This window comes from Tamandua tetradactyla, chromosome 12 (genome assembly GCF_023851605.1).
Source record: "Tamandua tetradactyla isolate mTamTet1 chromosome 12, mTamTet1.pri, whole genome shotgun sequence".
In the NCBI taxonomy this organism is placed as follows: Eukaryota; Metazoa; Chordata; class Mammalia; order Pilosa; family Myrmecophagidae; genus Tamandua; species Tamandua tetradactyla.
This window is the reverse complement of record NC_135338.1, coordinates 93,675,123-93,689,803: the sequence shown is the minus strand read 5'-3', so window position 1 is coordinate 93,689,803 and position 14,681 is coordinate 93,675,123.

Genomic DNA, 14,681 nt, shown 5'->3' with positions numbered 1-14,681 from the left:
ACAGCCCTTCCCCGCCAGGAGCTGGCGAGAGGCAAGCCCAGACCCATCAATCCCAATAGCGCATGACAGCCATCCCTTGCCCAGCACCCAAAGCTGCAAATCATAGTGGGAAAAGAAGGAGCCTTTTACGAAGCACTTGTTACCAGTGTGGCTTGCAGAGGACCCCTGTGGATCCTTCTGGGTCATCATGAAGTGAGTTTTGCCCAATAAGAAGCTTCCAAACTCCATCCCATGTCCCATCCCAGCCTTGGCAGCTCTTTAGGACGTGCTCTTTTCCAACGACATGCTCCTGGCTTCTTTGCCTCACCTCTCTCTGCTTTCCTGCCCCATCGGCTCTTAGGGCAGGGCAGGCCTCCTCTGCTGGGGTGAAACCCACTGCCCCCCACCCCACTACTGAGACCTGCTCAGGCTCTGATCTGGGGTGCGGCTCTGCCTCATTAACAGTCAAGAAAGAAGCCTGGAGAGGCCACAGGGATCCAAGGGTCAATGCCAGGGGTCTGTGCCCTTGAGTGGAGAGAAAAGCAACACACCTTTATTTTCATTAAAGCCTGGCAGACACAGTTAGGAATAGAGGCAGAAAAGCCCACTGGAATCAGCAGCACCTAGGATTTGGTGGATATTTTGATGTAACATTATATTATACAGATGTTTTCCTCTGCCAGTACGGTCACTGCAGATCTCTTAAAATAGCACCTAAACTCATTACCATCTCCAAATTGCACTTTGAGCAGTCGCTCGATCTTGTTACTTACCATGCCGATAAAGAAGCTCAGATAGTAGTCTTCATATCATTAGGTGGTTGTTTTTAACATTTTGACAGTCTTAATATTTGATAGTTTCCTTCATGAGCCTGTATGTGATATTTTGGGCATTTAAAGTCATTCTCCTGGGCAGTCCACAGGCTGCCCCAGATGGGCTGCAGGACCCAGGAAAGGTCCGGCCAGGGGGATCTGCAGCGTGCTGAAGGGCCCACCCAGACAGGGTGGCCATGGGGGTCTCGGCTCAGTGGTGGGGGCGGGAGTGAGCCCAGCTGTAGGACTCCTGCTGAGCTCAGCACCCCCTCCCCCATTGGGAGCTCCCTGCTCTCTGGTTCTCTTCCTTTCTTTCCAACCCCCTGCTCTTTCCTGCTGGCCAGTCCCTCCCAGTGCTCTGAGGGAGGTGCATTTAGGGAAGGGGCCCTTCGCCTAGCCCCACAGGAGCAGCCTGCAGGAGGTAGGGGGTGCACAGTTCCTGGGGCTGGGAGCAGCCGTCCTGGACAACAGCCCTGCCCCTACCTTCTACCTCCCTGGGGCCCAACGCCAGCTTTCCAGCAGCATGGGGCCTACACGCTGTCCCTGCCACTTAAGGGCCATTGAGCAGTACATCCCCTCCTGTGGACCCCTCACTCTCAGAGGAGGGAAATGATGCTCACCTCGCAAGGTGTTGTGTCGACTGTACCATGCTTCGTGTGGAGCCACGTGGAAAGGGCCCCCTTCCCTCTGGTCTGCCGGGCCGGGAGCAAGTACTGGGCTGAACTGGTGCCCAAATGCCTTAAAACGCCAATGTGCATGCATCACATGCACTCGTGGATGGACACCTATTCAGTTGACCCCTCACCACAGTCCTTAAAGGACTCAGGGTATAGGTAAGGAAACTGGCCAAAAGGCTAACCTGCTTCCGTGCAGCCAGGCTGGGGCCAGTCAGGCCCAAATAGGGGCCGGATTTGCTGGCCCCTGAGTGCTCCCAGCCCTGACCCGGTGCTGCTGCCCTGCATGTGCTCCAGACCCCACTCTCTCCATGGCAGGCCCAGAACCCCAGCCAGACCCGGCCCTGTGAGGGCCAGGGGACTCCAGCCTGCAGCCAGGCCTAGTGGCCGCCCAGCCTCCCTGCTGGGGAAAGCCGCTTGCACCCTGTGGCCTGAGCCTGGTGAACCACCCATATCCTGGGCCAAGGAGTGAACGGTCCTCCCTCAGGGGCAGAGGGCAAAGGGCCCCGGGCCATCCAGAGAGCAGCTTGGAAGCAGCACCCCTGAGGTCGCACAGTTCTACTCACCTAACTTGAGGTGCCAAGGGCATTCTCCTCTGCTCCTCAGTGCCCCACTTCTCAGAGAGAAACGGGTTTACAAACAAGAGTTGAAGTAGTACCAAAGCGTACACTAGGGAGCATGGCCTGGACGAGGGTGCCCAGCTCCCAGAGCCCACTCTGCTCACCAGGCCACCACAGCAGGATTAGGCCTCCTGTTATAAGCCACAGAGGCCTCCTCGGGGCAAGTGGTGGCCCTGCCAAGTCCATCCGTTCCTGCAAGGAGTCTCAGCCCTGTTCTGGGCCGGGGCAGGCCTTGGTGGAGAATAGGCTTTGTCCCCAGCTGCTGAGCGTCAGGACGTGGCCTGTGGGTCCCCCGTGAGCGTGGAGGTGACAGGGGCGGGTCGCCGAGGCTCAGATGCAAGTCCTCCTTCTGAACACTGGACACCCTTCCTGGAAAGGTCCCTTTACTCCTCTAGCGTCACATGCACTTGGAAAAAAATTAACTGGAAAGGAGAAAGCAGTCTAGTTTCTATGAGGGGCGGAAGCAAAATTTGTAAGGATTGCATGTTTCCCTTTTAGCCTTGGCTGCCAGGAAGCCCAGAGCCAACCTCCTGCTGGCCCATGTGCTCCCTCCCCATTCCAGAGCCTGGAGTTTGTATTTTATGAACCACCCTATGGAACTAGTTACTGCAACCCGGGGTTGAAAGGGCCCTCAAATCCCGCTGGGAGCATGGGCAGGGCCTTCAGCAACTTGCTTTTCTCCTCTAGAGTCTGCTGTTGGTGAGAACAGTCCCCACCAGGTCCAGGCCTGGGCTGGTGCCTGAAAGAAGTGTCCTGGTCCACTCTTTGCACAGCTCCCTCTGAGCACCAAGTGGCCGGGTCGCTGCTCAGCAGACCTTCCCCAGGAGACCTAGAAAGTCACAGGGTGTGAGCTGGTGTGTCCCAGCTTGTCTGCACAGAAGGCAGGGAGTCTGCCCCTCTCCTCAGGTGAAAGCCAGAGCCAGCGCTCCAAAGCTCGTGGTGATGGAAGACAGGACGCCTCCCGGCCGGAAGAAGGCATGTGCCCCCAGCCCCTCATCTGCCCCAACCCGGCTCCCTCAGGAAGAGTGGCCCCAGCAGTTCCAACAAGCTCCCTCCCGGGGGAGAAGACTCCCCAGTTCCCCGCTAGCAGGAGGCCAGATGGGGCAGAGGGACAGGGCCTGGGAGTCCATCCCAGGTGGGGGCACAGAGGGGCTGACCCTGCAGCCTGCAAGGCTCAGTTGTCTCATCCACACAAATTAACCACATTATGGAACATGAAAACGCTGTGTGATAAACCTAATGCAAGCCATGGGCAATAGTTAGCACTACTTTAATTATTTTTCATCAACTGTAACAACTGTTTCCAAAAAAATAGTACAATTACAAAAAAGTACCATCATCAATGGTAACTGGTGTTTCACACCCATGCAAGGTGTTGGCGGAGGGGTGGTGTGTGGGGATCCTGTGTTTTATGCATGGTTGGTCTGGAAGCATATGACTTCTCTAATAAAAATATTTTTTAAAAAATGCTCTGTGGGTGCAGTTGCTGCAGGAAATAGTTTGGCATTTCCAAAAGTGAAACACAGAATTCCCATATGACCTGGCAATCCAACTTCTAAAAGTATTGGGCTCCATATTACTTGGCTTAAAGAGGAATGAAGTGCTACATGTTACAACACAGGTGAGCCTTATTGTAATAAGCAAAGACAAAAGGACAAATAGTGTAGAATTCCATTTATATGAAATATCTAGAATAAACAGAGTCATAGAGAAAAGCAAGTAGAGGGAACCAGGAGCAAGGGGGTAGGGGAACGGGTATTTAATGCTTAATGGGTACAGAGTTTCCATTTGGGGTGATGAGAAAATTTTAGTAATAGATGGTGGTGATGCTAGCACAGCATTGTAAAAGTAATCAATGCCACTGGGCTGTATGCTTAAAAGTGGTTAAAATGGCAAATTTTATATCTACTGTACAGTAAAATTTTTTATAGTCACTTTTTTTGACAATAAAAAAAATGCGATGTGCCCCTTAAACACAGATTTTTCTAATGACTTGTAAAGTTGTTTGTGACATATTATCAAATGGAAAACAAGCAGGACTGTTACATGTTGTGAAATAAGGTGTATGGGAGCATAGAGAAGAGGCTGGAAAGAAATGCCATAATGGGGAGCATTTTTATTTACAGATGATCACTGGGGCTGACTTCTAAAAACAGCTTTATTGGGGTAAAAGTTTCATGCAAAAAACTATACATATTTAAAGTGTACAATTCTAATAGTTTTGACATATTAATACACCAATGAAACAATCATTGCAGTTAAGACAGCAGCATGTCCACCACTCCCAAAAGATTCCTCATGCCCCATTTTTTAATATACATAACATCTTTGTTGGGCTATAACTCACGATTCATCAATGCTCCCATTTCATAGGTACAATTCTATGGTTTTTAGTTTATTCAGATTGTACAACCATCAACACAATCGATTTTAGGACAATTGCATCACCCCCAAAAGAAACCCTGTGTCTATTAGTAGCACTCCCTGTTTCTGCCCAAATGCCCCAGTGCGAGCCATCCACTCATCTACTTGCTATCTCCATGGATTTGCCTACTCTGGACATTTCATACAAATGAAATCAAACAACGTGATCTTTTGTAACTGGCTTCTTTGACTTCGTATAATGTTTTCAAGGCTCATCCATGTGGTAGCATGGATCAGAACTTCATTCCTTTTTATTACCTAATATTCCAATATATGGAAACAAAAACACATTTTGTTTATCCATTCATCAGTCAATGGACACTTGGGTTGTTTCCAGCTTTTGGATATGGTGGATAATGCTGCTCTGAACAACTCATATGCAAGCTTTTGTATTGATGTATATATATTTTTCCTTTAATGCAATTTTATCGAGATATAGTCACATACTATACAATCCATCCAAAGTATACAATCAATATCTCACTGTGTCATCACATAGTTGTGCATACATCACCACAATCAGTTTTATAGCATTGGATATATGTTTTTATTTCTCTTCATTGTGGAATTGCTGGATCATATGGTAACTGTGTTTAACGTTTTGAAGAATTGCTAGACCATTTTCCCAAGTGGCTGCACCATTTTACATTCCCACCAGCAGTGTATGCAGATTCCAATTTCTCCACATCCTCGTCAGCACTTATCTCTCTTTTGATTATAGCCATCCTATGGTATGAAGTGGTAGGTCGTTGTGGCTTTGGTTTGTATTCCCACTTGGCTAATGATGTTAGCCACATCTTTTTATGGGCTAAGTGGCCATTTGCATATCTTCTTTGGAGAAATGGGCTATTTAGAGCCTTGCCCCATTTTTTAAATTGGATTATTTTTCTTTTTATTATTGAGTTGTAAGTGTTCTTTATATATACTAGATACAACTCATCAGATACATGATTCACAAATATTTTCTTGCATTCTATGGGTTGTCTTTTCACATTCCTGATGGTATCTGTTGCAACACAACAGTTTTAATATTTTTATGCAGTTCATTTTATCTATTTTTCTTCGTTACTTCTGCTTTTGGTATCATACCTCAGAAACCATTGCCAAAGCCAACGTCATGAAGTTTTTCCTCTAAAATTTTTCTAGCTTTTGTTTTATATTTAGGTCTTTGATCCATTTTGAGTTAATTTTTGTGTATGGTGTAAGGAAAGGGTTCATTTCATTCCTTTGCTTGTGGAAATCCAGTTGTTACAGAACCATTTGTTGAAAAAATATTCTTACCCCATTGATTTGTCTTGGCATGCTTGTCAAAATCAATTAGCCATAAATGTAAAGATTTACTTCTATACTCTCGATTCTGTCTCATAGATTTATATGTTAAGCCTTATGCTAGTACCAACCACGCCTTTAGCTTTCAACTATAGCATTGTAGCTAAGTTTTGAAATCAGGAAGTAAATCCTCTAACTTTGTTCTTCCGTCATTGTTTAGGCTAGTGTGGGCTCCTTGAATTTTAGGATCAGCTTGTCAATTTCTGCAACAAAAAAAAACAAGCCTGCTAGGACTTTGATAAGGATTCCATTGAATCTGTGGATCAATTTGGAGAATATTGTCATCTTAGGGGGAAGAAAACCTGACTGATGGATCTGCACTCAACCCCTCACCCTTCTCCCTTCTTTGCCAAGTCCAGATTGCCGCTCAGCAAGATAGAGGATTCCCCCTGCCTTCGTGCTTGTACCAAAGTCAGGGAGCCCTTCACTTTTGCCATCTTCCCCACACCTACCTGGACAACCTGTCGGAAAGCAACAGCTTCTGATTTAATGAAAGTGCCAAATGACTCATATTTCTACTGACATCCCCAAGATGGTTAGCGACTCACAAGGAGTAGACTGCATTCCTCCAGGATTTATCTTCCTTTGTGTGGGGTGGGGTGGGGGGGAGATATTGGTTGGGCTATTCCTTGCATAGGTCATTGGACAGACAAGAGGACATGCACCCTTGGATTTCTTTCTGTTCTCTTGAAATGAGCCCATTGGTTGCAAAATGTACAAACAGATTCTATGTAGGACCCCTTCAGCTGGCTCCAGAGAGGTTGAGGGAGGGGTGGTGCATGGATGCAGAGAGGCCTGACCACCCTGCATAGAAATCATCAATGCCCTCCTAATGTGGTGCAGCTGCTGGTGTTCTCCAACTTTTACTGTCAACGTTGTTGAGAGCTACAGCCTAGAGGACTAACCCACCTTCACTTTGCATCTGAGGGGTGAGGTGGGCTCACGTTGTGAATGCTAACGTGGAGGAGTGTAGGTGAGACCTGCTCAACAGGTCAAGCGGTGGAATGCTGGAGAAGTCACGAACACACTTCACCTACTACTCTCTGTTTTCCCTAGAGCTTGTTTGCCTGAAGGTTGTTTGGTGTGTTTCTATTTCACAAGAGACAGCAGACAGTCGGGGGAGATATTAAATCATAACCAGCCCCAGGTACTTGCTGGGGCACATTGGCAGGGCCCCCTGCACCTGGGCAGCACAGCTGTCTCTCATCTCTGCTGGGACGCAAGACCTGCGGAGCTGCTGGGCTGTTGGCGTCTCCAGGGGACCAGCCACGGTTGGATGTTTTTTCTCCTGCTCTTTTGGACCCATTGTGCTCTGTAAGTAACAAAGCGATCATTTGCTGTCGTTCTCTTTCATGTGTGAGGCTATGTCCCCATGACGTACCGTATAGCAACCCGTTCCACAGGGACCTTCTGAAGTTCTCTGGGATTCTTTCTTTGTGTAGCTCTCTTCTCTCGCTTCTGTCCTGCCAGTTCAGCTCCCACCCTGGAAGTTCTTGTTCATTTGGGTTTTCCTCCTTCACTGTACCCTGGGATCTCCCTCAGGGCCGTGGCCAGGCCTGTGACAATGATAAGCCTCCCCCTGACTGTTCTGGGGTTACTGTGCTCTGTCGTGTGACGTCCAATATCTTAAACGATTTCAAATGTTTTGTTTGGTTTTTGGTTGTTTCAAATGAGAGGGTAAATCGAGTCCCTCTTGCTCCATTTTGGCGGGAAGCTGAAGTTTCTACTATGGTTGATTTTTATTTATTTATCTATACTTCCTATATTTTCTCTAATAAGCATATTACTTTGAAATGGGGGGGGGGCAGTTAAAAATAGCCCTCTGTGTTAAGAGTAAAAAGTTGGAAACACCTAACTTCCCAACAGTGTTATAGCCCTAAAGTGGAATATTAAGCACCGAATGTTCATTTTTTAAAAATGTGAAAAAGTAAGCAATCTATAAATCACTACTTAAAACAACCTAAGTTTCGTTAAAAAAAAAAAAGTGTTTGCAGATGTTAATGAATTGTTCATGGGTAGTTTACTCTTGATGGAATTACAGGTTTAAAATATTCTGCATGTGTTCTTCAGGGAACATGAATCACGATAAAATTAAACAGCAAACACGCCCTAAGTGTTTAGCCTATACCTTTGCAGAGCAGGGGTTAATACCAGGCCAGGAGAAAGGTGGATGGGAGAGGATGTGTGCATAAAAGAGCAAGGGGGCTGGGGCAGGAGAGACGCTGGCCTAGAATCCTGGGGAGGAGGTTAGCTAGAAATTGCCACTAGAATCTGTAACTTGCAGGTAGGACTCAGCGCAACCGAGCCTGGCCCAGCCAACCTAGAGCAGGTCGGAGCCCCCTGTTTCTCTCTCCACCACCCTCCATTGCTTTTGGAGGCCCCACATTGTCCTTATAAGCCGGAGCTCAGTCCTGCTTGAGTCGGGGTCCCCCGTGGGCAGTGCTTCTGTCTCATTCTCCCTCATGTTTACACTGCTGCTTGGCAGCCTCCAATGGGACTCCAGGCCCCAAAGGGAGATGTCATCCCTGGGTCCTGGGTATGCAAAGCTCAGGCTTTCATCAGACACAGAGCTGGTCCCTTTAAAGGGAAGCTCTCCATCAGGGCCTGGGAGAGATTAGGGTAAAGGAGCACACTGGCTGGTTGGAGAGGCAGAGGGAATGCACCTGCCCTGCAGAAAAGAAGCCGATCTCTGGGATCATCCAGCCTGGTGGGTCTCAACCTCAACTGCATATGGCAATCACCTGGGGAGCATTAAATCTTAATGCCTAGGCCCACCCCAAAGATTCTGATGCAATCTGTCTCAGGTGTGACAGGGGCCCAATGATGCTTAAAGCTGCCCCAGGTGATCCTAATGCACAACCAAGCCTGAGAACTGCTCTAGTCCAATCACCCCACTGTGTGGCTATGAGAAGTTCCAGGCAGGCAGACCTTCAGCGACAAGTTAGAACACATGACAGCAGAAGCAAATACTTATGGGGCATTTGTCCTGTGTTCGGCACTGTCTTTTCATCATAACAGACACAGGAGATTTTACCATTCCTCCTTCACATACAAAGAAACTAGAGCCCAATGACTTGCCCAAGGTTACGAAGCTGCTCAGCACTAGTTGTCAACAGCCAAACATTCTGGAGAACTACAGAACAAGAGCAGGATTCCACTAAGGGAGACTTTTTGCAGAGTAGAAAGAACCCCACTGCTCTGAGGAGGTGGGGCACCCAGAGCTCCTTCCTACCTTCATCCCTGCTCCCTCATTTGCAGGTGCACTGGGACACAACCAGTGACTCACAAACCTTGGTAGGCATAAATCCCCTGGGAGTATAAGAATGCAAATTCTCTGGCTTCAGACCTCGAGATTCTGATTCATTAAATCTGGCACTGGGCCCAGGAATGTGCATTTTAACATGCAACCAGCTAATTCTGTTGCAGAACATACAAAGACCACACTCTGGAAAACACTGGTTTGAGGATAAAATCCTGGGTCTGGGAGCCAAAAGCTTGAGTTGGATGCCTGGCTCCACCTGGGCCATTACTTAACTCCATGTGCTTTAGTGTTCCCCATGAGTGGGGAGACCTGCAAACCCCGCCCCCCCGCCCCCACTCCCAGGATGTTAGGTTCAACTTGATGTGCCTGAGAGACTCCTGTGGCCTCCAACCAGTGAGGACTCGCCCCTCTCTCTATGGGGCCCTCTATGATGAGCTCATTCCAAAGGAGACAAAATACTGACAAACTATCTTTGACTCAGATGAATCTCAAACCAAATGGGATCCCCAAGTCACAGTGAATGTTCAGTCCTGGCAGGCCTGCCAATAAGGGGAGCACGTGTGTGCCCTTCTTGAGAATCCTGGTTTTCATCTTCTCAGTCCTCTCCTGCAGAGCAGGAGAAAGGGCATGAAACTGTTTTTCTTACAATGTCTGTATGGGGGAGGCATCCTCCTCACCATTTTACAGGTGAGGAAGCTGTAGCTCAGAGGTATTAAGCATGTTGCCTCATGTCACATGGCAGTGGGGAACTGGGGTAAAAACTGGTTCTGTATGAGCCCGTGTGAGCCAGGACACTGAGACCTGCCTGCCTGGGCTGCCAGAAAGCCTGCATCTGCAGGTTCCACGCCAGGGTCAGAGGGGTGGGCAGGCCTGGGCTTGAGGCCGGACTGGCTTAGCACTCACCCTGGAGCACCATTTCCTCACCCATAGGGGTTGCTGAGGACACAGGGCCAGGGTACAGTTGGGTGCAGAGCTGTTGGCCTGGCAGGCATCCGCTCCACGGCTGCATAGAGCAGCCAGCCTAGCCTGGGGCCCACAGGTGGAGGGTGCATGCTGCCCTAGGCACTGGGCCAAGCCCTCGTCTTCACAGCCACCTGGGGAGGCAGGGACTGTTTTCATCCCCGTTTTACAGGTAAGGAAACAGAGGCACAGAGAGGCAGACTAACTTGCCCAAGGATAACAGAGCTTTACAGTAGTTTGCAGAGCTGGACTCAAACCTAGGGAGCCTGGCTCCAGAGTCTCCTTCCCTAAGCTGGTTGGGAAGATGGGCCGTCATGCAGGGAACAGAATTGGCACATAGGAAGTGCTGAGGGACCAGCAGGAAGGAGGTCTGCCTTGGCTGTCAGGGAAGGCTTCCCGGAGGAAGTGACAATTAAGCTGAACCAAACGAGGCAGGAAGGTATGGGTGTTGTAAACAAACTAGAGATGAGAAGGTATGTTCCAATAACAAGCAGTGGCTCCAGGCTGCTGGAGCAGGGATTTGCCTGGGAGGGGCAGAGAGCTGGAAGGATGGGTTGCCTGGAACGGCATCAAGTACCGTGTGAAGGTTCCTGAGCTTTCTCCGGTAGCCAGTGGGTTGTAGTGCAAGGACTTTGGGAGAGGCGCAAGTTCCAGCTCGTAGGGTGTCAGGAAAGTCAAATGAGCAGTGGCAGGGGTGGAGCAAGGGCAGCTGAGGGGCAGGAGACATGGGGAGGAGGTGTGGGGCTTGGCCAGGTTGGCCTGGACACTAACCACAGGGGAGGGTGTGTGTGTGGTAAGGAAGTGGAGTGGGAGAGAAAGGGGTGTTCGGCTGCTGCCCCTGGAATCTGTTGTACTGGGCCAGGGGACTGAGGAGGGGTAACGGAGCTGTGGAGAGTGATGCATCTCTGGACAAGCTGGTTGGAGTTGTGGGTGGGACGTCCTCAGGTGGGCCGTTGTGTCACACACACCAGCTGGAGCGTGTGTCCTCAGAGCAGACACTCCCTTTAATCCTGGAGCAGGTTTGTGCACAGTGGTGTGCTGCTTGGTGTCAACAACCAGCTCTCTGGGTGGGAGAGCCCTGGTCTGTGGTGTCTGAGATTTCTGTGGCTAAATACTGCTGCCACAGCCTCTTTCAAGCTTCCAGCAGGAAGTCGAGGCATGCAGGGCTGGCAGAGGCCGGCATTGTGCAGCATCTCCACCCCACAGACATGAGACAGAAACAAAACTACTCAGGCATAGACAGTAGCAAAGTGTAGTAAGATAACCAGGAAGTGATGACTGAGTTTTTTTATTTTTATTTTTTATTAATTTAAAAAAATTTTTAAAAATGTGTAACAACTAACGCATGCAAAAATATAACAAACAAAAAACATGATTAACTTTTGATCATTCCGTTCTCTATATATAATCAGTAATTCACAATATCATCACACAGTTCCATATTCATCATGATCGTTTCTTAGAACATTTACATCAATTTAGAAAATGAAATAAAAAGAAAACAGAAAAAAAAATTCATACATACTGTACCCCTTACCCATCCCTTTCATTGATCACTAGCATTTCAAACTAAATTTATTTTAACATTTGTTCCCTCTATTATTTATTTATTTTTATTCCATATGTTCTACTCATCTGTTGATAAGGTAGATAAAGGGAGCATCAGACACAAGGTTTTCACAATCAGTCACATTGTGAAAGCTGTATCATTGTACAGTCATCTTCAAGAAACACGGCTACTGGAACACAGCTCCACATTTTCAGGCAGTTCCCTCCAACCTCTCCGTTACATCTTGACTAACAAGGTAATATCTATTTAATGCATAAGAGTAACTTCTAGGATAACCTCTCAACTCTGGAATCTCTCAACCATTGACACTTTATTTTGTCTCATTTCACTCTTTCCCCTTTTGGTTGAGGTTTTCTCAATCCCTTGATGCTCAGTCTCAGCTCATTCTAGGATTTCTGTCCCACGTTGTCAGGAAGGTCCACACCCCTGGGAGTCATGTCCCACATAGCTAGGGGAAGGGTGGTGAGTTTGCTTGTTGTGTTGGCTGGAGAGAGAGGCCACATCTGAGCAACAAAAGAGGTTCTCTTGGATGTGGGACTTCTGGAGAAGATGGCGGCTTAGTAAGACGCGCGGGTCTTAGTTCCTCTTCCAGAACAGCAACTAAAGAAACAGAAACAATATGAAACAGCTCCCGGAGCCACGACAGAGACCAAAAAGACAGCGTACCCCATTCTGGAACGGCTGAACGGGCAGGGAGAATCCGCTGCGGTGAGATACCCGAGGGGCGCGCGTTTTCCCGGCCGGGGCGGCTGGCGACTGGGGTCCCCTCCACGCATGTGGCTCCCCGGTCTGACTGGGAACGTTGGATAGCGGGGCCTTCCCACCACGCTTGGCGTCTCGGGCCAGCTGGGCAATTTGGACCGGCACTCCCCCAAGCCGCGGCGGCCGGCGACCCCCCCTCCACACGCGGTTTCCTGGGCCAACTGCGAGATTCGGATTGGCAAGTTAAAGGAGCCACAGCATCTTTTACTGGTGGGACCCGCAGACAGACGAGTGCCACGAGCGCCACCTACTGGGCAGGAAAAGAAAAACAGAGCCCAGAGATTTCACAGAAAAACCTTTCAACCAGCCGGGTCCCACACCCAGGGAAATCTGATCAAATGCCCAGACACCAGCAGAAAATAATGGATGACGCTCAGAAAAATGAAGATATGGCCCAGTCAAAGGAACAAACCAATAGTTCAAATGAGATACAGGAGCTGAGACAACTAATGCTGAATATACGAACAGAAATGGAAAAACTCTTCAAAAACCAAATCAATAAATTGAGGGAGGGCATGAAGAAGACATGGTCTGAACAAAAAGAAGAAATAGAAATTCTGAAAAAACAAATCACAGAACTTACGGGAGTGAAGGACAAAGAAGAAAAAATGGGAAAAACAATGGATACCTACAATGGTAGATCTAAAGAGACAGAAGCTACAGTTAGTGAACTGGAGGATGGAACATCTGAATTCCAAAAAGAAACAGAAACTATAGGGAAAAGAATGGAAAAACTTGAGCAGGGGATCAGGGAACTGAATGACAATATGAAGTGGACAAATATACGTGTTGTGGGTGTCCCAGAAGGAGAAGAGAAGGGAAAAGGAGGAGAAAAACTAATGGAAGAAATTATCACTGAAAATTTCCCAACTCTTATGAAAGACCTAAAATTACAGATCCAAGAAGTGCAGCACACCCCAAAGAGAATAGACCCAAATAGGTGTTCTCCAAGACACTTACTAGTTAGAATGTCAGAGGTCAAAGAGAAAGAGAGGATCTTGAAAGCAGCAAGAGAAAAACAATCCATCACATACAAGGGAAACCCAATAAGACTATGTGTAGATTTCTCAGCAGAAACCATGGAAGCTATAAGACAGTGGGATGATATATTTAAATTACTAAAAGAGAAAAACTGCCAACCAAGACGTCTATATCCAGCAAAATTGTCCTTCAAAAATGAAGGAGAAATTAAAACACTTATAGACAAAAAGTCACTGAGAGAATTTGTGACCAAGAGACCAGCTCTGCAAGAAATACTAAAGGGAGCACTAGAGTCAGATACAAAAAGACAGAAGAGAGAGGTATGGAGTAAAGTGTAGAAAGAAGGAAAATCAGATATGATATATATAATACAAAAGGCAAAATGGTAGAGGAAAATATTATCCAAACAGTAATAGCACTAAAAGTTAATGGACTGAATTTCCCAATCAAAAGACATAGAGTGGCAGAATGGATTATGACCCAGCAATACCCCTGCTAGGTATCTACTCAAAGGACTTAAGGGCAAAGACACAGACGGACATTTGCACACCAGTGTTTATAGCAGCATTATCTACAATTGCAAAGAGATGGAAACAGCCAAAATGTCCATCAACAGACGAGTGGCTAAACAAACTGTGGCGTATACCTACAATGGAATATTATGCAGCTTTAAGACAGAATAAACTTATGAAGTATGTAATAACATGGATGGACCTAGAGAACATTATGCTGAGTGAGTCTAGCCAAAAACTAAAGGACCAATACTGTATGGTCCCACTGATGTGAACCGACATTCTAGAATCAGCTTGGAATATGTCATTGGTAACAGAGACCAGCAGGAGTTAGAAACAGGGTAAGATAATGGGTAATTGGAGCTGAAGGGATACAGACTGTGCAACAGGACTAGATACAAAAACTCAAAAATGGACAGCATAATAATACCTAAGTGTAATGTAACTATGTTGGAACACTGAATGAAACTGCACCTGAAATATAGTTTTTTGTTTGTTTGTATCTTTTGTTTTTGTTTTTTTCTTTTTCCTTTTTATATATATATATATATATTTTTTTTATTAGTATTATTATTTTAATTCTCTTCTCTATATTAACATTCTATATCTTTTTCTGCTGTTTTGCTAGTTCTTTTCCTAAATCGATGCAAATGTACTAAGAAATGATGATCATACATCTATGTGATGATACTAAGAATTACTGAGTGCATGTGTAGAATGGAATGATTTCTAAATGTTGTGTTAATTTCTTTTCTTTTTTTTGATTAATAAAAAAAATTAAAAAAAAATTGATGTG